This window comes from Erinaceus europaeus, chromosome 2, assembly GCF_950295315.1.
Source record: "Erinaceus europaeus chromosome 2, mEriEur2.1, whole genome shotgun sequence".
In the NCBI taxonomy this organism is placed as follows: Eukaryota; Metazoa; Chordata; class Mammalia; order Eulipotyphla; family Erinaceidae; genus Erinaceus; species Erinaceus europaeus.
This window is the reverse complement of record NC_080163.1, coordinates 51,730,159-51,756,297: the sequence shown is the minus strand read 5'-3', so window position 1 is coordinate 51,756,297 and position 26,139 is coordinate 51,730,159. Positions and strand designations below refer to the sequence as shown.

The 26,139-nt window shown below is 39.1% G+C and overlaps 1 pseudogene; it reads left to right on the top strand.

Moving 5' to 3' along the window:
* LOC103123320 (transmembrane emp24 domain-containing protein 4-like) overlaps positions 1-24,290 on the top strand; it is a 54,484-nt pseudogene extending 30,194 nt beyond the window's left edge.
* Positions 24,291-26,139: the final 1,849 nt, after the last annotated feature.

The following is a 26,139-nucleotide window of genomic DNA, read 5'->3' as shown; positions in this document are numbered from 1 at the left end:
TTGCCCTTCTTCCCTTACTTCCATTTGCGGGGTGGGGTGGGGGCGGGGTGGAGTGTGGTGGTGATGGTTCAGGTTCCTGTAGTTCAGTATTTGCTTATTCTTTCATTCAACTAGTTCTGTTGTTTATTTGTTGAGCAAAATGCAAGTAAACAATGTTGTCTTTATTTTCTAGTTGCAAGAGCTTCATGAAAAATGATCAGGACCAAAAGAATGGTTCCTTGGGCAGGCTGCATGTCTTTTCATGTGTGCAGCCCAGCTTCAAATCTTAATACCACTTGGGAATATTGTAACAACAAGGGAAACTGTGGTGCTGTGTGTCTTTCCTGCTCCCTGTTTTTATCTGAATGAAGAAGCAACCCGGGACAGGAGACATTGTGCATGTATGATGCCCTGACCCATAAAAAAAAAATCACAGAAATATATAGCTACTAATTGCTAAATTCAAAGGTCCATGAAAAAGATGCCCCCCTCCACATACACCAACTTATAGATATTAGTGGGCTGGTGAGATATCTCCTATAGAAGTCTGCCTGCTTTGCCTGTGGCTGACCCAGATTTCCACCCAGCTCCCATGGCAGTGTATGTGCATGTGTGTGTGTGTGGGGGGGGAGTTTCAGTGCTGTGATCTCTTTCTTTCTCTCTGTTTGTGCATCTGTCTCTGTTACTCTCTTCCCCTCCCTTCCTGAAAAAACTGGGCTGGAACAATGTTAAAAAAAATAGAAAAGAATTGACATAGACATACAACATAAAATATTTTTCATCTGTAAAAAGAAATGAAGTTCTTATATATGCTGTAGTATGGATGACTTCTGAACACATGTTGCTAAGTGCTAAGCAGAACTCAGACATAAGAGACTACATGCATAGTCTTTGATCCTATTTATGTGAAATATCCAGAATGGATTTATTCATTGAGACAGAAGATGAGGTCCAGGGAATAGAGTGACTGGGGGAAGTAGGAAGAGAGTAGTAGTAAATTATAGGGTTGCTTTTGCAGGTGATGAATACAATTTATTATGAGAGTTCATTTCCTCATCTCACGACTTCTTATGTTTCCAGAGCCAGCAACATCAAGTTAAGATAGTCTCAGGCTATAATCTCTGTGTCTTTGTTTTTTTTTTTTTTAACCTCTCTACTTTGTTCTTGAAACAAGGACATTGGATCCATTTGGATAAAACATAATAATCTCACTATTTCAATGTCATCTGATTAACATGTTCAATTCCTTACATTATCTTTATTCCCCTTTGCCTTAAATATATAATATTCAAAATTCCTGGGGTGGGGCATGTGCATTTTGGTGAGTCAATATTCAGTCTACCACAGAGGTAATGCAGAGGTATGTGGGATATCAATCTCTTCTACTCTCCCTCTTTATCTATGAAGCACAAATTTTATGTAGGCTACTACACAACCCTTCTCCAAATTGAGAGTACCTGAGGCATTCCCTTATCCAATTATTTGATAGACATTATCTTCTGTCTGAAAGTTGTTAAAAGCTGAGCTGATGGAGTACCTGAGACTGCTGAAATATTGAAAAAAGGGATGGTAGAGAGATAATAAAGTATTACAAAGAATTACGTATGTGTGTGTGGGGGGAGAGGTATGCATTTTACAGCTCCTATTCATATTGCTTGGATGGGGAGGAAATGAAACTTTTCCCTGGATTGAGTAGAGTCTTCAAAAGGTGCCTTGATGTAGGGAAATTATGAGGATATTGTTGAACATGGTGTGGGACCTCCTATTAAAAACGGGAGTCTGATGGCATGACCTTTCTTGTTAGTCTCTCTTTACTTGAGATTGAGCATGGAGGAAAAAAGACCACCAGGAAATGTCTCCTCTGTAAGCCTCCCTGCTTCACAAAGGACCCTGCATGCAGCCCATTTCCTTGTTCTCAAACCAGTTGTTTTGTTTACGCAGAAGTTAATAGAAGTCCATCTTCTTTGATCACACATGGCCCACACATCATTATTCTGCTCTGTCAAACTATAACCAAGAATATCCTCTTTACTGATCAACCCACTCTGGCCCTTCTAATCCTACATGATCTATTTCCTCTCTGTCTGCTAGTCATTGATAACCCTACTTCCTTCATCCCTTCTATCAACTAAACCCCTTGTTCAACATTTACTAGAGATGCTCTGATCTTTTCTCAACTTCCTATTTCTCTTTGTCCCTCTTCTCCAAAACCATATATGGAATGGATAACTTGCTTCCTCCTACAACCCCTTATAAACCTACTTTGCTGTTCAATAAACGGATTGCCCATGAGACAGGTCGCTGGGTCTTCTGACGCCATGACACTAGCATCAGGCATAGAGAGAGATCTGTACGGCTCCACCCTGCTGCCCTGGAACATTCTCTTAGGCCCCTGCATCTGGTGCACAACAGAGTGGGTAAGCCAGGAGTTTGTGCCCAGGAAAGAGGTCCCCCAAAGCCTGACACCTTGACATGTCCTCTATATTTCCTTGTCCTTGGGAGGGTAATCTGTTACAAAGTGGATACATGCACAGTAATAGGATGGGTGCCCAGAAGAGAGATGGTGATGAACTGAGAGGTCATAGTCATGGCATTCTTCCTAGAGGAGTAATTACAAAGTATATTTCACCAAAGTTTGAATTGCTTCTGCAAAAGGGGGTCTGCCAGCCTTAAGGAAGTTTCTCTTGGAGATGAAGGCATTTTACTCAGCATCATTATATAGAAACTAAGACAAGATATGCATTCCTTGAGGTTATTAGGTCCCAATAAGAAGGCAAGAAGTAAACAGATCAACCCCTTCCCTTTTAAACTAAACCAAAGAAGCCATGAATTCTTCCTTAGCATTGAGAATGACAAGAGGAGATTGGAAAATTATTGGAAATATAAAAATAATTACATGTTTGAAATGATCCAAAGTTCATACCTCTCAGAGTTAAAATAATTATTATAATGACAGCTAACACTCTATAAGTCTCAGATACCATTTACTAAGTGCTTTTTGTGTATTAATTCAGTTAATCTTCAAAAGTAATCCTGTGGATTGGGTAACATAGTTATATCCATTTTAGAGATGAATTTTAAATCAGAATTAGAATAATTAATGCACCCAGTGTTACATAGCTACATAGTTACATAGTTACAGTCATAGAACTGGTATTTGAACCTGGGGTTTGATATTAAAAAATTAATATTTGCGAAGAATCAGCTTTTATGTTTTTAAGTATTAGAATACATTGATGAGGAATTGAGGTAAGAATGATCTCCCCGGTTACTTGAATTCTGTTTTTCTCTTTCTTCTTTTTATCCATGCAGAATATTTAAGGAATGCCAGGGAAATGTAAGAGAAATGATTACTGGAGAGGAAGAGGGGTAATGGATGAGATTATGTAGCACCTTGGAGCTTCTGCAAGGACTTTAGTTTTTCTATTGGTATAATGAGAGGACCATGGAAAAGTGATTAGCAGAAGAGTAATATAACACTTCTGTTGTAGAGAATTACTCTGGCTATTGTCTTAAAGTGGCAGGGGGTGAGAAAGGGATTGATTAAGTATGGTCCCTTAGGGAGCTGCTTTCACAGTCCATAACAAAAGTAGTAGTGACTGGATTAGTAAAAGGAAGAAGACAAACCCAGACATAGGTCCTGCATATGTTTTGAAATAGTGTTAATATGACTCACTAGTATATTGATTCTGACATAAAAGAAAGTAGGTACTACTAAATCTATAAAAAACAACTCAGTGGAGAAGCAGCTATAGAAGCCAGAACTCCTACCTTCTGCTCCCCATAAACAACCTTGATACCTACTCTCAGTGGGGGGAAAGTGATAGGATGAAGATAAGAGGACTCTGCACTACAGCTCCATCAGCACCCAGAGAGAGAGAAGCAAAAGGAGACATATGGGGGTAGCTATGATGTTATGAGTGGCTTAGAGGGGAAGAGAGGATTGAATCAGAGAAAGAATGGGCAACTATGTATTAATATGGACAGATAGTTGTAGAGAAGATGGTTGACCCATGTATAAAAATTTAGGGGAACTGTGGTGGATGGTAGTGGGGAGAGTAAAGATTCAGAACTCTGGTGGTGGGAATAGTGTGGATTAAAACACTGTCGACATGTAATTCTGTCATATATATATATATATATATATATATATATATATGATGCTGTCATTATATATATATATATATACATATATATATGTTAGGGTTGTTGTAATCATTATAAATGTGAAGTGTATGAATAGTTTTATTGTCAAAAAGTAGTCATGTAAAATATTTTGATAAGTGAGAGGTAAAGAATGTGAATAGAAATGGGTTTATGTGAAGACATATTCACAAGAGTGTTTTTCTGTGTGAATATTTTGTTCATTTGTCATAGCAGGAAAATTGTGAGAACTTTTGCTTTGGAGGGTGTTACTTGTTGAATTATGTTCCCTGACTCCATCAGCTCCATTTATTTGGTGGTGGGGTTGGGTTATATAGAGATTTAAACAAAGAACACTCTTCAAATATGTCATAAATTACAAGTTTCTTAAAGGTCAGCTTGGTATGACAATAGTTGATGCAATACATAAAGTTCAGAACAATTAGTTTCCTGATGCAGGCATTTAATTATCCAAAGGCATTTGAGACATCAAAGACCACCAGGAAATAAGATTTTGGGGGCTTTTCAGTGTGTGACAGGATGTGTTCTTCCTCTGTGATCAAAAGGTGAAGTGTATGTGTGAACTTTGAGTAAAAGAACTTTAAAGCAGGCAACCATTTGGCTGACAGCAGGGGGAACTAAGTGGGGGAGAATGTAGGCTTTTCGTGAACTTGAGAGTCTAACAAGGGAGAGCTGAGTCTGCAAGACTTTTCCCTCTTGGCTCATCTCTAAGGAGAGAGGCTAACAAGAGGGCTGTCTTTCCAGACCTCCATCTGAGGATGTGGGGAGCTTCCCTAAGCTCTACCAAGCTTTCACATAGTCCCACAATGGGAAAGGTGTTTAAATACTATTGAGTCTAAACCCCATCGATTTGATGTGATCTGGGGCCCATATTTAGCTTAGGAACCTATGTGACCTCTGCATCTCTATAGATCTGAGCTCACATTATGTGGTCATGAGTAGGAACGTTCCAAGCTGCCCCAATTTCAGGAACCATCTTCTTCATGTGGAACATAGAGTATGTTGTTTATCCTTCCTTCAGAGGATGGAACTTTCTCTACCATTGTTGATACAAGTTGAGGACAAGGTCCTATAGGGGCCCACAAAGGGTTCTATTGTGTTGTTCCTGATAGAGATGGCTGATAACATTGGGGAGAGGGGTTTATTAGAGGTCTAGGCCCAGCATGTCTGTTTGAGAATCAGTGCTCCTGTCCTGATTCATTGTGGTAGCAGTTTTATTTGCTCTTAATTTAACCATTTTTTTTTATTGATGTGGTTTGTATTCTTCTGTTCTGTCATTCTTCAGTTGTTGTGTATTGTGTACTAGCCATGCTATACTAAAGACTTTTCACAGATGCAGTCACCAACAACCTCAGACATGACAATACCAACTAAAGCAAGGATTGATGCAGATCAACCAATACCAATTAGCCAAACAACACCTCCAGTCTGAGAAAAAATAGCAAACAAAACCAAAGGAAAAAGAAAGAGAAAGGAAAAAATGAAAAGCAAGAGTAGACAATTATGAAAATCTACTTTCCACTATTAAGTTCTAGAGATAGCAAGAGGAGTAAGGAAAATAGAAAAGACAGACAGACACACAGAGAGTTTACTCCAAGTCATATTCCTCACACAAAAAATAATTCACAAATGAGTGTCAGTGAATTAAGAAAGAAAAAGAAGGAGGAAAAAAGAAGAATAAATAAAGAAAAAAGAAAAGAGCAGTGGAAAGAAAGGCTTTTTAAAAATAGCTAGGAGGAGAGATAAAGGAGAGTGGAGGGAAGAGGGAGAGAGAAACAAGTTCCTCTTACAGTAGATAGACACTCAGTCACCTATCAATGTAAAAACAACAACAGTTAATTTTGGTCAACTTGAAGAGGAGGGAAAAGGAACATGCATATATAATAATAGTAATAATAAAATAAAATAGATTTAAAAGCCCTAACAGTCAGTCTATAACTTGGACCACTTCAGATTGGCTGCACACAGCCTGAGCAAAGACAACCAATCATAAGAAGTATATAAAAAAAAAACCCTCCATGTAGTCTTTCCCAGGCAGGGCTGAAGCTCTGATTGGTTAGGTATTTTGTCACTCAATAGAGCTCCAGCCACCTAAGAAAAAGAGAGAGAGAGAGAGAGAGAGAGAGAGAGAGAAAGAAAAAGGCTTGGGATGACACTCCTGCTGCTCCAAGAATCTTGGTAAAGAAGATAGCTCTGCAGGAAGCCTGCTAGGAGCAGCTGGCCAGCCGCCAGTGGGGCTGGTTCTGGGGTGGTGGTGGGGGGAGCTTGAGTTCAAAAATAGTGAAGCCAAAGATTTTCCTTTCTTTGTCCACTTGGTTTCTGTTTGCCAGCCCAAGAGTGGGTTATAAGACTCTTTTTTGGTGTCACCCTGACCAGCCTTTATTCACCCTTTCACTAGTTACCCTACCCTCTCCAAAGAATCCCAGGTTGTAAGCCACTTTTTTTTGGAGCTCACACTAGGTGTTGTTTCCAAGTCACTATCTTGGCTCCACCCTTGAATATTTCCTCTTTTATTAGCACATCCATAAAAATGAGATGAACAATTTAGCCACTTTGATAGTCTGTCTTACTTGCAAGTTATTTGAACTTTATTAAGTTGCATTGCTTAGATACAACCTAATCTTGACAGATTTGCAGTCTGGGATTTTCACCACTATAATGGGTCATAACTGGTGAGGATGTTATTTGATGTTCTAGGTGATGATGTAACGATCTAATTGCTAACCTTTATAAAATTTTTATGGCTTTTTTTTTTTTGAAGTTTCATGATGGAAGCATGCATATCAGAAAAATCTCCAAATAGCAATAGACCAAAAGTAAAAAAAACTGCCATGTTCCTTTATGATGGTAGCAATAAAATACATGCCAATTCCAGTGGGATGAATAAATCTTGCCTCTAAGGTAGGGACAGTGTGAAACAACCTCTCCTCAGTGAACAGATTCCTCCTCTTTAACAGTAATATTGTGCTAACATGTGGACTATGATGGTCTGCCCAACATTCTTCATAAATAAAAGTAGCTGGCTGTAAGAAAACACTTAAGTAGCTGAGACTTCATCATTATTTATCATGTAGACTTTGTATAGGAATACTCTCAAAGTGCAACAGCAAGCACCATCTTCCCCTGAAGAAAACAGCTGACTAAGAGGAAAACTTAAAAGAGAAAAGAATTCAGTGACATATGAATTTCCATGCTATAATCTTCTTAGTTTTATATATGGCAAAGAACATAAAATCATTATTATAATGCAGGACTTATAAATTCCCACTGAAGCAAGTTTATATGGCATAATGGCTAGTCTAATTATTTGGGTGATGAAGAGAAAAGGCTTATTTTCTTACTGATCTTTCAGTCATTGAAAATAGATGTGGATAACCAAATCTTCAATACGTTTCTCTCTTCATCTTAATTCCACTGATAGGAAGAGTAGTTGAGTGTCAGGATGGCTGAGTGGTCTAAGGTCTGCGTTTAGGAATAATAGTTGAAATATGATGGTTGGCTTGCAACAGATCATACTATCTTCTGGGACACAGAGAACATTCTACTGCCTATGCTTCTTCCATGTGGAGAGATCTTTACTAGGGTGTACTTGGCCTCTCTTTCATTCTTCACTTTATTAAAAGTGACAGTTTTGACTGGTGAGTTTGGGAGAATTATCTAAGCACTGATTAGACCCTTTCCTTTTTTTGTTTTTGGGAAAAACTCTGCTAACAGAAAACATTCCTTCTGTGTATCTCCTTTCTGTCTACAAGTATTCAAGGAACAGACTTCCAAGGGAGAGGCCTTATATGCTCCGGAATTACCAGAAGATAAAACTGGGTAAGTCTGTGGAATAATAAGATGAATTTACTATTGATTTAATTGTCTAATAAACTTCACATTTTATCCAGCATAATGTTTATTGATAATAAAGTTGATATTTTAATTTTATTTTTACTTATTTATTAATTTTGTTTATTTTATTGCTACCAGGATTATCACTAGGGCTCCCTGACTGCCAGATAAACTATTGCTCCCAATGGCCTTTTCTTAAAACTTTTTTTATTTGATAGGATAGAGAGAAATTGAAAGGGGAGGAAAGATAAAGAGGAAGAAAGACACTTGCAGTACTACTTCGCCATGTGTGACATACCCCTACTGCAGGTGGGAACCAAACCCAGGTTCTTTCACACTGTAACAAGTGCTCTTTACTGGGTACACCACCACCCAGCCCCGAATTTATCTTGACTCTTATAATTATCCTCATAGCTCTGAATCTTGTTAGGAGAAATGAAGACTTGTTTATTTACTACTGCTATTATGTTATTTATTATTATTACTGCAGCTTCATCTATGAAAGTTATATGCTCTATAGTCATAGAGGAAATAGTTTTTTTTAAAGATAAGACATGATTTCTTTATTCATGTAAAGTGATGTCAGTTATTCACATTGATAAACTATTTCTGTAATCATTTAATTTTTTTTTATAAAAAGGAGACATTGAAAAAACCATAGGATAACAGAGGTACAACTCCACACAGTTCCCACCACCAGATATCCATATCCCCTCCTCTCCTCTGTTTCCTAGTCTTTATCCCTCTGGGAGTATAGACCCAAGGTCATTGTGGGATGCAGAAGGTAAAAGGTCTGGCTTCTGTAGTTGCTTCCCCACTGAACATGGGCATTGAAAGGTCTATCCATACTCCCAACCTGCCTCTCTCTTTTGCTAGTAGGGTGATGCTCTCTAGAGAAGCAGAACTCCAGGACACATTTGTGGGGTTGTCTGTCCAGGGAAGTCTGGTCGGCATCATGCTAGCATCTGGAACCTGGTGGCTGAAAAGAGAGTTAACATACAAAGTCAAACAAATTGTTGACCAATTATGGACCTAAAGGCTGGGATAGTGCAGATGAAGAGTTGGGGGGTCCTCCATTTTGTAGGTAGGTAGTAGGCATATTTTAGTTATTTATATATATATTCCAAAGGGCCTGTGACTATGCTAGTATTTTTTTTTCCCTGAGCCTGAAATCTGATAGGCAGGTGTATCCAAGTTATTGTTTGGGGAGATGATGTCATGGCTGGAAAAGGACCAGAAAGCTTCATCAGGAAAGAGAGTAGCTCCCTAATATGGGAATGGGGTATAAATATTGTTGACTGTAAAGCCCATTGATTTGATTTGGTATGAGGCCCATAATTATCTTAGGAGCCTATGTGACCTCTGCATCCCTGTAGATCTGAGCTCACATTCTGTGGTCATGAGTAGGAACATTCTAAGCTTCCCCAATATCAATCCATAGAAGAAAATAGTTTAAAAAGTTTATATTTATTTATGAAAGAATTTCTCCTTTCTTCTTCCACTTTTCATTTTTAGTATTATTTCTATTGATTCTCAGAGGAATAGCAATGTGCTGATACTGGTTGCATTGCTTTTTGTCTCTAGCCAAGCCCTGAGATTTTTTTTTCCCCTGGTGGATATGAAGAGTGAGTATGTAGCACATTTAGTAAGATAAAAAGTAGCTTATCCAGAAGTACATTTGTAGACTGAATTAATTAAGAATATGTCAGTTACTCAGTCATTGGTATTCTGTGATCTCTTGCCTCTTCATTTTTCTTGTTTGGCAGAGGTTTAATAGTATTTTTGTAGTTATTTTTCAGTTTCCATCATTGTGAGAATGTTTCATAGGCCATGTGACTTGAGGTATATAGCAGAAATCTGTTGATTTTGTAGTAGTCTAGAACCAATTAACCATTTTTTTCATAACTGTATTTAATTTCTCAGTGGAATAATCCATCCCCTCTTCTCTTCCTAAACTTCAAGTAGATTTTATTCTGTTTCAAAGCTCTTGGGTGGTAAAAGCAAAATCATGTGATCACACAGTAGTCATGTCTGAGTGTTTATATCTCTATAGGTTTATATCCTTCTAGACACAGTAATTGCTTCATGGATAGCTATAGGATCCAGTCACAGCCAATGTAACTTAAAGATGGACACATTCACTTAGACTTACTAGTATGTAGGCCTGGGAATTCTGTCAGCCATTTTGCCACCATGGAAAGCCTTGAAGTGAATGCAGAGAATTGAGGATGACATCATCTGAAATTCTGTATGCAGGTATAGCTATCCTGGAGTTTTTAGTTAAATGACCCAGTAAACTTCTATTTTTGTTTGAACCATTTATTTTTGTCTCTTACAACCATAAAGGATCCTACCAAGGGCTGGGTAAATTAAAGAGTTGATATATCTGCCAGATGACTAGACATGACCAAGCTTCTTGGCTTACACTGCCTGCATTACTGATTTAGCAATTGTCTGAAATACATGAGAAGTTAAATACACCTTTTATCAAGACTTAGCTTTTGAGATATACAATTGACTTGGGCTAAAATATAATATTTAGCTATTTAAGCTGGCAGGAAAGACACTTGGTTTGATGCAGCAAGCAGTGCCAATGTCAGAATTAATATAATGATGCTATGTCAAAACAATAACAGGGTAAATCACCCGGAAGGGCAATTCAGTCACTTAGGCCTTATCGCCACTGGCAACTGGAGCATGGAGCCACCTGCCTAACTTTGCTAGATACAGGTTGGGTGAAAATGAGCTGCCAACCAATTTAGGTTTAGAAAATGACTTTGGGAAATCACTGCTGTCTTAATGTTCAAAATGCTCTTGTAGTGGTTTTCTAAGAGGTAATGGAAGCACTGTGAGACTTTGGGATATTGGGGATAAAGAAGATAAAGGCCTATTTCTGAGGAAGTTGTAAGTTTGAATTAGGAAAGGGGAACTTCTTTTTTTCCTTCCTTCAACCAGAGTATTTATTTAATATATTCCTAGTGCCAAGCACTGGGGTTTAACAGTGGTCTGCAGAGATGGCTTAGGAGGGAGATAATAAACAGGTAAATAAGTGAGTAAAGTAAAAATACAATACAATTAAAATTTTAGAAACAGAATTAAAATGGGGGAGGGGCATCCCAGCCTGCAGGCAATATAATGGCCCATCAAATCATTTGGTCAAAGCAAGCTCAGGCAAGACTTGAAATTAAATACATCTAGGAGTTTTTTCCCCCCTGTTTTGATAGCAGCATTAAGTGCTAATATTTCAGTTGATAATTTGGTATGGCTCATGGATGGTGCTATAAATATCCAAATGACCACAGGTACAAATAAAACCTCTGAGCTAAAGTGTGTTAGGAGAAGGACCTGTGTTTCGGGAAGTAACACCTGGATGTGAGAAGGATCCAGCTGTGCTAGGAGTGTAGAATGAGCATCTTAGTCAGAGGGAAGAACATACACAATGGTTGGGGGAAGGACAGAGTGAGTGAGGGTCATTCAAGGACCTGAATGAATGTCAGGGTGCCTGTAGCATAGTGACTGAAAGAGAGTGCTTTATGAAATGGGGTTGCAAGAGAGTCAAGGGTCAAACCAGTCAGATATGTGAGACCTGTAGTTAGGAGTTTGAAGTTCAAACTAATAAAACAGGAGATTATGTTATGTTTGCTGATGCTTTTCAGTGTGCAGAAGGCAAATATGAACTTTTAGGCAAGTAAACCACAGCTTTTGCTTGTACATGACATATGGATTATGACCATCTAATTGTTTCTGAAATGAATGTTTATTGACAGGAATAAAATAATAGACCAAAATCAAAGTATTTACATGTGCACCTAGATTCAACTATTTGCTATTATGAAAACTGGTTTGATTAAATTCTTATCCCTTTCTGGACTTTAGTTCCTCATCTGGAAACATAGGGTTGTAGTGGATGTTGCATTTATTATGACTTTTTATTGAAAGTGATAGAAATGCAGGTGACAATGACTATGGAAGAAAGGAATTCACTGGCTCAGTTATCTGAACAATCAAGGGCATTTGTGGTTCTCTCTTGGTCCTCTGCCTCCCTGGCCACTGGCAACAAAGATGGAGGTGGAGCCTGGGATGTGCAAGGAGAAGACCCAAGGGACAGGGGTGAACATGTGAAGAAAGAGAGACCACATCTCTGGGAAATGTTTCAGGGAACAGTTCATTTGTTGGGAGTACAAGCAAGTATATATACTTAGGGAAAGTTAAGATAACCATCAAGTCACACACACAATACAGGGTTAAGTCAAGACCTATCAGGTGAAGTTACCATATAAGATCTGATCATGAGCTCACCGTGCATAGGCAGGCTTCTCTCTTAAGGTAAATCACAAGCACCTCAGGGCAGGGGGTGAGGGAGTAGTTGAGCAAGACCAGGGTAATTGCAGTGAGTTTCAGTTGGCCATGTATGGTAATTCATGGCCTTTGTTCAAAGGGAATGAGGAAGCATGTACAGGAAAGTCCCTGGCCTGGAAAATTCTGTCATCAGCCATGGTTGTTGTGTTGGGGACCTGTCTGATGCCCCTCCTGTGAAGAGGGGGCTCAGGGTCTATCCTCTCAGACTCTCATGGAGATTGTTGTTTTCGACGGGTTATGTTGTTTTCACTGGGCTGGCTTCATGGGCGGGTAACAGACGACCAGGGACTCATGGTTGAGCTGTAGGCAGTATCTCTTTATTCATGCAGGACGCAGCACAATCTAAGACAAGCTAAGCTAAACTCAAGTACCCTAAAACTCACAATGCTGTCTTTATATATACTTGCCAAGTAGGGTGGAAACAGGATGTGACATAGAGAGGGTGGAGAGAAAAGTGACTGGTGAAAATCAGAGTGTGACAAGGAGAGGATCAGGGTGTGACAAGGAGAGGGTGGAGCAGGCGAGAATCCTATCACTGAACCACCAATGCCCTGGAGGGAGGTGCTTGTTAACAGTGGTTATGTAAATAGAATGCAGTGGTTGTGTAAATAGAATAGTGTTAAGCAGGGGGGGATTTAAACCAAATGAAACAGAAGGGATCTCATGCATACCAACAGGAGATAATGTCCTGGATTTCCCAGACAGTGGACCTTTCCACATAGGCACTGATTTCAGATAGGCTTGGATCCAGGGACATAGATCAGGTGACCAAAAATCTGATTCTCCATTTCTTGGGCCTGTATTGACTTCCTTTATCAGGTGATCCTTTCTATGAAAGAGTCCTAGAAACTCTAGGATAGTTTTATTTGTAGGGTTAGAAATCTCTGTACAAAAAGATGTTTCTCTCCTAAAGTGGATGATCAAAAGCTACAGGATGGCACACTGACTTGAAGCATATGGCCATAACTGAATTGTGGCCAAGGTGTGGGGAATCAAATCATAGGCCAAGCATGAATCAGATATCCACCCCTGGAGTCATTGTGAGCCATATAACCTACAGCAGGGAAATGAAATGTGAATAAGAGGGACTGTATTCTGGATAGGCAAATAAATCATGTCCATAAATGTTCTTCTTTCCTTAAACAATTCTTTGGATTCTGTAGTGGGGAGTCAGTCCTTCATAGGCTATAACTAGATGATTAGTTTTGACTCCCCTACCCTATAACTTAAAATATATTTACATTGTATGACAGTATAGTCACTTAACTCCTCTTGAAGTATCTGCTTTATAGCTCTAAAATCAGTCTTCACCTAAACTATATATCATTCTCTTTACTCAAAAAATTCTGTGAAGATTTTTGTCTTGGTACACTCATCAGCTACCTGACTGAAGATATTCAGAACTAAAATGTGTCCCCTCATTTATATAGTTTTCAGATTGAATTGTTTGTGGAATTGCTGGAAAAATTACAGCTGTAATAGCTACAACTATAACATTACAGCACTATTCTAGAGTCATTTAGTTAATTTTTTAAAATTAAAAGTCAAAGAGAAAGCCCATGGCAACACTTTTGACACTTTTATGTGGTATTAGAGATCAAACATAGGTCTCATACAAGCAGAGCTCTACCACCTTCTCGCCCTGGAGTTACTTCATGTTAACAAGATTTGCAAAAGCAATCTGTCTTGTAATGTCTTTTCCTACTGTGAAGATATATGAAGACAACCCTTTGACATAATTCCTATCTCCTCAGACCATCTCTATTATTAATGCCTGCACTCATATCTTTGGTACTGTCATTCCAACCTACTTAAATACCACCTTTCTTTAAGTTCTGTCTTTTCCATGAAGTATTGGCACCTGTTAGCTGGCCTTTTCTATTTAGAATTTCAATCCATCTCTTGCTTTTAAATTATGGTCCACTAGCAATCACTGGAACACAGATTTAAAAAAATGAAATGCTTTGCTTATCCTGGAACTTTCACCATTTAAATACATAATTCAATAGTTATTAGATTATTCATAAAGTTTTACAACCATTACCACTAACTCTAGGACATTTTCATTACCTAGAAACACAAGCAAACAACAAACCTACACCCCCCTAACAATCACTTCTCATTCATTCTCTAATACTTCGTTTCTTCAGAAACACATACCTTTTGTGTCTGAAATTAGTTTCTTTGAAGGTAGTGACAGATACCTATATTTTTATTTGTTTCTCTCTTTTTAAAAATCATTTTAATGGGGCTTAATGGTTTATACTACAATTGTTTACACAGGAGTACAATTTCTTATATTTCCATAATATGTATCTGAAAGACTGTCACCACTCCACCCAACATATACACACACCTTAGGACCTTTTTCACCACTTTCTACCAGAAACTCAGCATCCTCTCTGCTTTGTCCTGTCACTTTCTTCCCAAGAGTTCTTTATTTTGCGGCAGTTCACCACATCCAAGTTTCATTTTTATTTTTTTCCTGTTCTTTTCATGATTTTTAAATTTCACCTAGCAATGAGATCATCCAGTATTTGTGCTGATTTTGATTATCTCATTTTCTGTGATTCCTTCACGTTCCATCCAAGATGAGGGAAAGATCAATTCATCATTTTAAATAGCTGAGCAGTATTCCATTGTGTGTATATACCATGATTCTCTTAGCCACTCATTTGTTAATGGGCATGTGGTTTGCTTCCAAATTTGGTATATTACAAATTGTGCTATGAACATAGATATACATAGATCTTTTGGAATAGGTGTTTTTTTTTTTCCTTTGGATAAATTCCCAGGAGAGAAATTGCTCTGTCATGGGGTAGATTCATTTCTAGTGTCCTGAGAAATCTCCAGACTGTTTTGTATAAGAGTTGGACCAACTTATATTCCTACCAGTAGTGTAAAATGGTTCCTTTTTCCCCTTACATTCTCACCAACATTTCTTGTTTCTGTCTCTGTGTTTTTCTAGTGCCTAGCTTAACTAAGAGGCCACAGGAGCCATTGATACACTATTTTGAATTGATGTCAACTTCTGTTGGTCCCTGTCTCTTTTCAAGATGAGTCAAAGAGGCCATGTACTATGGTGTAAAAAAAAAAAAAATACTGAGCAAGGGAGTCCATCTTAGCTTTTATTCCTTCTCTGCCAATAGCTATGTCCTTAGGTTACTCTCTTCTTGTAGGGCTAATTCTCCTCCACTGTTAATGAGGGCCAAGGATTCAGTGATCACTATGTTGTCTTCCAGTTCAAACTGACATTAATGAGGGCCAAGGATTCAGTGATCACTATGTTGTCTTCCAGTTCAAACTGACATTAAACACTATTAGTTCTTAGATCAAGACTGACTTATGGCATTAGTTAATTAATTGAGTAAGAACATTAGAATTTCTTTCCATTTTCATTGAGGCTTTAAGGAATATGTGAACTGATAAAGTTCTCAGAGGACGCTGTACTTGGGGAAGTGATGTGGTCTGGCTCAGCCAGGGCTCACTCAAATCAACTAAGGTGCTGCTCTCCTTAATATCTTAATCTTAGCTTTAGTTGTTTCTGGAGGAAGATTACATATACTTGTACGTAGACACTTCTCTATCTCTCTGTTATGAGCCAAAAACCTTGTGGAAGCAATGGCATTGAAAAAAATGAATGAATGAATGAATGAATGAATAAATAAATAAATAAATAAATAAATTGTGCAATGGACTTTATTCCTTCCTTGAGGGGTTGAGCATCTTTCCATTTCTACCTAGTGGACATTTGTGACCATGCAATTACAGTAATCCTCCAGTTCACCAAAGGTCCATTGTCTTTAAGAACATCTTTGGGGAAAAAAAGAATCAGTGCTATTTTTCATGTTTCCCAAATGAGTATTTCGATGTCATGGAAATGAGGTCAGAATGGTAAACAGACAGCTGTTCTATATTTCTCCTTCCAGGGAGATGAAGGTCAAAAACACCTTCCTTCTGCTTAACAGATCCCTCCCAAGTGGGTTGTAAACAAGAGTGCAGTGTAACCCTGGCTGCCCTGGGAAAGAAGGGAGGCATTGAGAAACAGGTTTTAGAGATGCTGAACACACATATCTTTGATTCCACTTTTTCATATCTTTGCGGTATCTTTCTTTCACAACATGAATCCATTGATTGAATGAAGTTAGGATAACTTTTGACATAGCTAACCAGAATAGATAGCAAAGGGGCTGGTTGCTAAGCACAACTCTGCTGGGTTCCTTGGCTGACAGCCTGTATTAGTATGCCAGGCTTTGCAGAAACAAATTCTAAGTTATTAGCTGCTAGTTGTTTAAAGTTAATATTTTCTCTTAGATAATAGTTGAGTCTGAAGCATATGTGATATTAAAAATAATTATTGAAATTATAATAGGGTATAAGCTTCTCGAGGTAAGAGAAAACATATTCAATAAAAATTATTAAGCATCGACTATGTATGGGATATGTGGTAGATGATTCTGGCCATATATAGTAGTGAGTCACATTTCTTGTTTTCATTGAACTCAAGAAGAAAGAGAGGGATAGAGATAGGTATAATTGGGATACCACTGTAATTAGACTGTATCCTCAGCCTTTCTTCTCCCGTTTACTAAAGAGAGGTTTTTTTGAGCTAAAAATTATTTAAAAATTTTTATTTATAAAATGGAAATATTGACAAGACCACAGGATAAGAAGGGTACAATTCCTATCACCAGAACTCCATATCCCATCTCCTCCCTTGCTAACTTTCCTATTCTTTATCCCTAACCCTAATTGCTTCCCTGCTAAACATGGATGTTGGCAGGTTGACCCATACTCCCAGACTGTCTCTCTCTTTCCTTAGTGGGGCAGCAATCTGGGGAGATGGGGCTCCAGAACACATTGGTAGGGTTGTCTGCCTAGGGAATTCAGATTGTCATTATGGTATCATCTGGAACCTGGTGGCTGAAAAAGAGTTAAGATATCAAGCAGAATAAATTGTTGACTAATCATGAACCTAAAGGCAATAATGTTACAGATGAAAATTTGGGGTCTTTATTTTGGAGAATGCTAGTAGGTCTATTTTAGGTATATTCCAAAGGGCCCATAACTTTACTAGTTTTTGCCTGAACTTGACAGACAACATGCAGGTGGACCCAAGGTTTTATCTGGGGAGATGGTGTCATAGTAGGAAAAAGAACTAGAAAGCTGGATCAGGGAAGAGAGTAGCTCCTACATATGGGAAAAGTATGCAAGTATTGTTAACTGTAAACCCCATCGATTTGATCTGGGGCCCATATTCAGCACAGGAGCCTATGTAACTTCTGCATCCCTTGTAGGTCTGAGCTCACATTCTGTGGTCATGGCTAGGAGCTGTAAGGTTTGGTCGGTGGCAAAAGGGACCTGATAGAAAAAGTAAGGCCATGAATATTATCAAGCAGGGCTTTATCTGGCTGCTCCTGGGTGAGGTTCACAGGTGCTGAGAGAGAGTGGGGGGGCCTGTGAAGTCACACCCAGGATCAGGGGAGGGAGATTCTTTATTTTTTAAAAAAAGATTTTATTTATTTATTTATTAATGATAAAGAAGAGAGAGAAAGAACCAGACATCACTCTGGTACATGTGCTGCTGGGGATTGATCTCAGGTCCTCATGCTTAAGAGTTAGCCACTGCACCACTTTCTGGACCACAGGAAGGGAGATAGGAAAATTATTTTTTTCTTTTAATATTTATTTATTCCCCTTTGTTTACCTTGTTGTTTTATTGTTGTCATTGTTTTTGGATAGAACAGAGAGAAATGGAGAGAGGAGGAGAAGACAGAGAGGGGGAGAGAAAGATAGTCACTTATAGACTTGCTTCACTGCTTGTGAAGCAACTCCCCTGCAGGTGGGGAGCCGGGAGCTGGAACTTGGAACCTTACATGGGTCCTCGTGCACTTAACCACTGCACTAAGGCTGACTTGAGTGAGATTCTTATAGGCAAGGAAAAAAGGAATTTAGGTGAGAGTTCAGTGGGTGGGTCTGTGGTTTTTGCGAAATTGCTAGCCTCCTGCACACATTCCAGGGCTGACTGCTGACCCTTTGATCCCTGGCAAGCATGCCAGGGATGGACTGGTTTTGGCAGGGTCCACATTCTTATGGCTGTTTTTAGCCTTAGATGTCTTCAAAGGCCAGGCCCTCCCAGACCTATCATTCTGACCTTTATATAGGGCATCGAGGTCATTCTGGCTATTTCTTGATGAATGGAGGTGACATGAGGTGGGGGTTAAAGATCAGAATAGGTCTGGGGGTGGGGGCTACCAGCAGGGGAGTGTAAGAGTGTAGGAGAAGCTGGTTGACCTTAACTCTGGATATCTCTTGAATGCGGGTCATAGTGAACCTAATAAAGTAGGGAGCAAAAAGAAAAAGCAAAGAAATTAGGAGTAGAGGACACACCAGTGGAAGGACTTAGGTTATTAATGGGTTTTGAAACCACCCCATGGGGAAGACAGTAGAGAGATAGCTGGATCAGAAGTCTTTGCTCAGCTTAGTGAGGGTCCAGAGATTCTGCCGACTAGACACGATTCATTAACATAGTAGCAGCACTCTTCTTGTAAGAAAACACAGATTCTCCCTTTCTTTGCCATCAGAAGGTCTAGTACACAATGGCTTTGAAGAGCCAGTCTTGGCCTATAATGAGACTGAACCCAAGGATCCTCTGGCCACCAAATGTAAGGTTAGAGATATGTAAGGTCTGATCTAAGGTTACTACTGCATAAGCAGCCTGTCTTTGTTCCTGAGGGCCAATACAGGGAGTTCCATCTACAAACAGGGGTAAGTCAGGACCAGGGAGGGGACTATCAGAGAGCTCAATGTGAGGGAGGAGTGAAGGATTCCATGACTTCTGGGCAGAAACAAGTTTTGGGGATGGTGGTGTCTGGTGGAGAGGAGGGTGGTCAGGCTTAAGGGCGAGGACTGAGAAAGGGATATATCTGGGCTTTCCATAAATAGTAAATGAAGGTCTTGTATTACAGAGGGGGATAGAAGAGACAGTATTGATACAACAGTCAAATAAGAGGGATGATCTCAAGATTCTTGACTTGAACAACTGGCTAGAAGGTGATTATCTAAATTAGCATGGGAAAGAATGGAACTGAGTGAGTCGGATTTGCTTAATTACCATTGCCAGTTTATAGTAAAGTTATGGTCCCGAAGAAACCCATAAGAAGGCTTATAATGACATCCCTGATGGAAGCGACATCCCTGATGGAAGAGAGAGGGATCTATTATAGGTATATGCTCATTGATCCTATGGGGGAACCCAAGCATTCTCTAACTGGGCCTCAGGTGATGAAGTGGCCTGACAGTGACCAAAAAGGCCATCATTAAGTAAGCTAATCTCTTGCCCTTTTCCAGCTTTTGTAGTCCTTCCTTTACCTGACAAGCTTAGGATTTCTCCCTGTTGTTAAAGCCTTGAGGCTGGTTTGTTGTATCCAAACTGGGGTCAAGATAGAAATTATACTAGGATTTTAGTGGGATTAAGTGAACCTTGAGTTTTACTGCATTTACTTGATTGGTGTTTCTAATAAACATTGTCATAAAGACAATAATTGTCCTTAGTTGATAGTTGATAAATGTTTTTTGCTGGTATATCTCTTGGCCAATTGTATATAGTGTTCCTTCTAAAGACTATCAAGGGATGATAATAGTATTTATGCTGGCAAAAGAGATTAGAAGATGTAACTTATGGGGGAGAGGAGAGGAAAATGTAGCTTACTAGTAATTCCTATTAATAGTTTGTGTAATTAGTTGAGTATATAAAATGATTGAGGGAAGTGAGGTAGTGGGTATGAAAGGAGGGTGTCTAAGCCCAAGTAATAAATATTTGAATAGTGAATTTATGGTGCCTTCTTTAGGCTTTTCTACTAGATTACTGAGCTAAATAGTTCTAAATCTGATCACAGAGGACTATTAAGCACTTTTATTTTTAGATATTTAGTTGCCCCTAACTTATGGGTACTTGTATACATGTACACAGTCGCATAGGCCCTAGCCTATATCTAGGATCTATACTTTTGCTAAAGACAGCACCATCTGAATAGTCACATAGGCCCTAGCCTATATCTAGGATCTATACTTTTGCTAAAGAAAGAACCATCTGAATTGGAACTAGGTAGTCCCATCTGTTTGGAAAGGTCCCACCAGATTATTAGGGTTGGGAGGTTGACATTTCTAGGTTGGCATCTCTGGATACAATCCCAATATATGTAACTGTGTAGAGAATCAAATGGAATTTTGGCAGCATGGCTTTGAGGACAATTGAACATTGTAAAAGGCTAAAACCTCTTTCTTTGGTTCTCAGGCTCATTGATCTCTGTTTCTCTCTCATCTATCTTTCTTGTTTGAGTACCTTTGCTGGCTTTTTTCAGTATTACTCATTATGGCTACTACCCTCAATTTTAACTCTATTTAATCAACTGTATCTTTTGTCACTTACTACTTAAAGGTTCTGTATCTTCATGTCACTTATATAGAGAGGTCAAATAAAGAGACTAGCATTGGGTAACTGTCCACTGTACCACTAATCTAGCCAGCTAGGCTATATACTAGTGCTGTCCCAAATTTAGGGAGGTGAGAAGAGATGACAGTGGTATACAAGTCTCTTAGAACTCCTTTAGGGCAAGAACACTATTGTGATTTTTGGTATTGTTTAGTGTCATGAGAAAATACCTGTCACCTAGAGCTTGTTCAATAAAAGTACACTTTTGTTTTCAATTCATAATTAAAGATCCATTTTTTGAGAAACAGATCAGAATATCTGAAGAGGATTCCAGGAATTTATATTTCTAAAAATTATGTCCAACATAAATGATGCAATTGGTCCAGATCTTACTTTGTTGCACAGTAAAACAACATATTGCCAAATCATGCTCAGAAATCTGTTTTGAACTCTGGGCAAAGAATACCTTTTTCTTCTTGGACCTCTATTTCTCCATTTATATAATGGGTCAAATATTTATCTCCTTCTTATATTCCAAGGGGAATTTGAAGGTTAATAAGATAATGCTGGGAATAAGCTTTCTAGAGCTATAAATATGAAAGACCGTGTTAATATATACCTAGACAGCTTCTGTACTGCTTGAATTACACCAAATTCTTCTTAGCACTCACTATTCCTGATGATGACTCAACAATTAATAAGACCTCATCAAGGTTTTATTGTCTCCTTTTAGGAACTGTAAATGTAACTCTTAAATCGTTGCTGGTCATCCTGAATAAAGTTCTTACGGGGGATAGAGAAAGTTCTCGGAAATTCAGACAACAATTAATTTCTGCAACTGCCTGTTTTTTCCCCCCAAAACAAGCATTTCTGATTATAAAAGATCCATTTTGAGCAGTGCTAGCTAACAAGACAGCTCCATCACATATATTGTTTAGTTACAACAGGGTTGGACTGTTAAGGTCAGTGAAATTTCAAAGCAAGAGATGCCTGGGAGACTTGCCAACCTGCTCCTTGAAAGTGGTTCTCACTCTTCTTGCCCTTAGCCACTGCAGGCTGGTTGCTGCTTCTGTCACCTTTAAAACATCTAATCTTGGGGTTAGAAATGATTCTTATTTTCCAAATGCAGAAGTGACCTCTGAGTCATTCAGTTACTTAAGTGCTGTCTCTTTGTATTATTTATTTCTATGGTCTGCTCCTTAAAGAAGGAAAACCATGCTTCCTTTTCATCAGTTTCACTGATGTTTCAATACATTCTTATGCCTTTGGAACTAACATTTTAAAAAATTTATTTATTTATTCAAAAATTGATTTATAAAATGGAAATATTAACAATATCATAGGATAAGAGGGGCACTACTCCACACAATTCCCACCACCAGAACTCTGTATCCCATTCCCTCCCTTGATAGCTTTCCCATTCTTTATTCTTCTAGGAGTATGGACCCAGGGCCATTATGGGGTGCAGAAGGTGGAAGGTCTGGCTTCTGTAATTGCTTCCCCATTGAACATGAGCATTGACAGGTCAATCCATACTCCCAGCCTCTCTCTTTCCCTAGTGGGACAGGGATCTGGGGAGGTGGGGCTCCAGGACACATTGGTGGGGTCATCTGCCCAGTGAAGTCAGGTTGGCATCATGACAGCATCTAGAACCTGGTGGCTGAAAAAGATATAATGCAGAACAAATTGTTGACTAATCATGAACCTAAAGGCTGGAATAGTTCAGATGAAGATTTGGGGTCTCTGTTTTGGAAAAAGCTAATAGGTCTATTTTAGGTATATTCAAGGGGTCCATGACTCTACTAGTTTTTGCCTGCTCCTGAAATCTAATATGCAGGTGACCTAAGTTATTGTCTGGGGAAATGGTGTCATAGTTGGAAAAAACACCAGAAAGCAGGCTATTGCTATAACTGAATCATTTGGCAATTGGGTTAACTTTGAAAACCCCATTCTTTGTATTTGTTGTAGCATACAAACCTCACCATAATTTATGTCATTTTATGCTATTTACATATAGCTGTATCTTATAAAGGAACAGCACCAATCACTTCTGTTCTCCCTGGTCTAAGCTTTTAGGAGAGTCAATATTCAAAGAACAAGTCATTATTAGAAATGTATTAACAGGGAGTCGGGCTGTAGCGCAGCGGGTTAAGCGCAGGTGGCGCAAAGCACAAGGACCGGCATAAGGATCCCGGTTCGAACCCCGGCTCCCCACTTGCAGGGGAGTCGCTTCACAGGCAGTGAAGCAGGTCTGCAGGTGTCTATCTTTCTCTCCTCCTTTCTGTCTTCCCCTCCTCTCTCCATTTCTCTCTGTCCTATCCAACAATGACAACAACAATAATAATTACAGCAATAAAACAACAAGGGCAACAAAAGGGAATAAATAAATAAAATAAATATTTAAAATAAATAATAAATATAAATAAAATATAAATAAAATATATATAAAATATAAATAAAAATAAATATTTAAAAAATAAAAAATAAAGTATTCATACTTAAAAAAAAGAAATGTATTAACAATTTGATCCCACTGTTAAAATTCAATCTGATTGCCAATTTGAAGTCTTAAGTGCTTAGATTGAAGGAACATATACTTAAAGCTATGGTCTGTGTATTGAGAGTTTGAAACATTTGATTGAATAGTGATTTGTGAGACTATAAGTTAATAGGAGTTTATCATGCATGTGGAGTAAAGGACCCCGAAGACAAGGTGGTGCTGTCCCACCAGTATGGCCCTGAGAGCTGCTTCACTTTCACCTCCCACACGCCCGGGGACTATCAGATCTGCCTCCACTCAACTCTACCAAGATGATGCTCTTTGCTGGAGGCAGACTGTGTGTGCACCTAGACATCCAGGTTGGGGAGTGTTGGGCTGTGCCGCAGAGAATAGAGAGAGGAGATCCGGAGTGAAGAGAGAACACAAATCTTTATTTGCACAGACACCTCAGAGTTGGGTGAGAGTGTAGTGGTTCGGGCCATGTGGAGCTAGCCAAAAATGGCCGCCTCCTGGACCACCCTCCCTTGCGTCTAATCACCAATGTGAAAAGTGGGCAAGAGAGAAGAGGGGTGGAAGAAGAAGGGCTTTATAGGGCAACAACCAGGAGTGACGTGTCGGGACAGGATTAGTTGAAAAAGACACTGCGAGAATATTGTGGGAAGTGGCAAAGCCTGAGGGGACAGCTTGGCAGATGTGACTGCATCTGCATAATTCCCCAGCAGGGGAGCATGCCAACAGCTACCCAGAGATTGCTGCCAAGGATAAACTGACAGAGCTGCAGCTCCAAGCCTGCCAGTTGCTTGATTAGGTGGAACAGATCCAGAAGGAGCAGGACTACCAAAGGTACTGTGAAGAGCACTTCCAGCTGACCAGTGAGAGCAACAAACAGCGAGTGCTCTGGTCATCCTCATCCTCACTGGCATTTGGCAGATGCGTCACCTCAAAAGTTTCTTTGAGGTCAAGAAGTTGGTGTAGTGTCCCCTCTCTCACCCTTCCCTTCTTTCACTTCCATGGTTTGAGACTTTCTGCCTTCTGGCAAACCTTATCCACAAAGAAGTGTTGAAGGAAAAAGAAAATGGAAAAAAATATGTTAAGTTACATTGGTATCATGAGGACACTATTCAGACCAGTCACTTATTCACATCGGTTCTTAAGGATGTAGATCACTAGTCTGAGTTTTGCTTCTTTTACCTCTTGTAATTCCCCTTCATCCCATCACAAAATAAGCAAATGAAAAAAAAAATCTCTTTTGACTTTTCTCAGTCTACTTAATACAGGTTAACAGAAATATCCCACTGAAGAGCCCCTCCTAAACTGCTCCCACCACCAATCCTGGGTTTACTCAGTGGCTTTGTGAATATAAAACAAGGGCAGGTCTTGACCCAAGTCAACTGAAATGTTTTTCTATGCATTAGAACTATTTTTTGATAAATTGTATATTTTCTTTCTGTGACTTGCTACAAACAACAATGCAGCCCCCTCTGCATTGTATATCCACATGTTTCTGGTCATTATGATGGCAGTTCCCTGTGGACCAGAAGGTCAAAGAGAGCATCTTGGTTCATCTGTGACTTGCATCACACAGGACCTCATAGTGCCAGGTAGACAGTGACAGAGCCAGCACCCTGGCAGGACACACCTAGCCCCCTCTCTCCCCTGAACCTTTATTTAAGAGGTGGTAAATTTTCTCTTTGTGGGAACCAGATTTGGTTCTTTATAGACTTTTTCAGTGAAATAAAACATGTTGTAGTAAAAAAGAAAAAGTTAATAGTTTATATTAACACCATTCCCACCACCTAAGGTCTATGTCCCATCCTCCCCCCCCCCCCCACAGTGAAACTGAACATCTACCCTCACCCTCTATCCAGAGATTGTTACTTTGGTGCCATACTCCTAATTCAGCCAGATTTTGCTTTGAGTTTCTTTTTCTGTTCTTCTTTCTCAACTTCTGTTTATGAGTGGGATCATCCCATACTCATCTTTGTCTTTCTGACTTAGCTCACTTAACATAATTCCTTTTAGTTCCATCCAAGATGAATCAGACAAGGTGGGTTCATTGTTCATAATAGTTGTATAGTATTCCATTGTGTATATATACCACAGCTTTCTCAGCCATTCATCTGTTGTTGGTCACCTGGTTTGCTTCCAGGTTTTAGCTATTATGAATTGTGCTGCTATGAACATAGGTGTACACATTTCTTTTTGGTTGGGTGTTATGGAGTCCTTAGGATATAACCCTAGGAGAGAAATTACTGGGTCATATAGAAGGTCTATTTCTAACCTTGTGAGAGTTCTCCAGACTGCTCTCCACAGAAGTTGGACCAATTTGCATTCCCACCAGCAGTGCAGAAGGGTTCCTTTGTCTTCACAGCCTTCCCAGCATTTATTGCTGCTGTCCTTTTTGATGAATGACATTATCACAGGGGTAAGATGGTATGTCAGTGTTGTCTTTATTTGCATTTCTCTGACAATCAGTGAACTGGAACAATTTTTCATTTGTTTGCTAGCCTTTTGGATCTCTTCTGTAGTGAATATTCTGTTCATATCCTCTGCCCATTTTTGTATGGGGTCATCTTTTTTGTTGCTAATTTTGGTGAGTTCTTTATATATTTTGGTTATTAGTCTCTTGTCTGATGTATGGCACATGAGACACACACACACACATATGACATGTTCTCTGAGGGGTCTCTTTGGCTGTGTGGTGGTTTCTTTGGCTGTGCAGAAACTTTTTAATTTGATGTAGTCCCATTGATTTGTTTTTGCTTTAGTCTTCCTTGCAACTGAGTTTGTATCATCAAAGATGTCTCTGAGGTTTAGGTTGGAAAATGTTCCATCAATGTTTTCCTCTAAGTATTTGATAGTTTCTGGT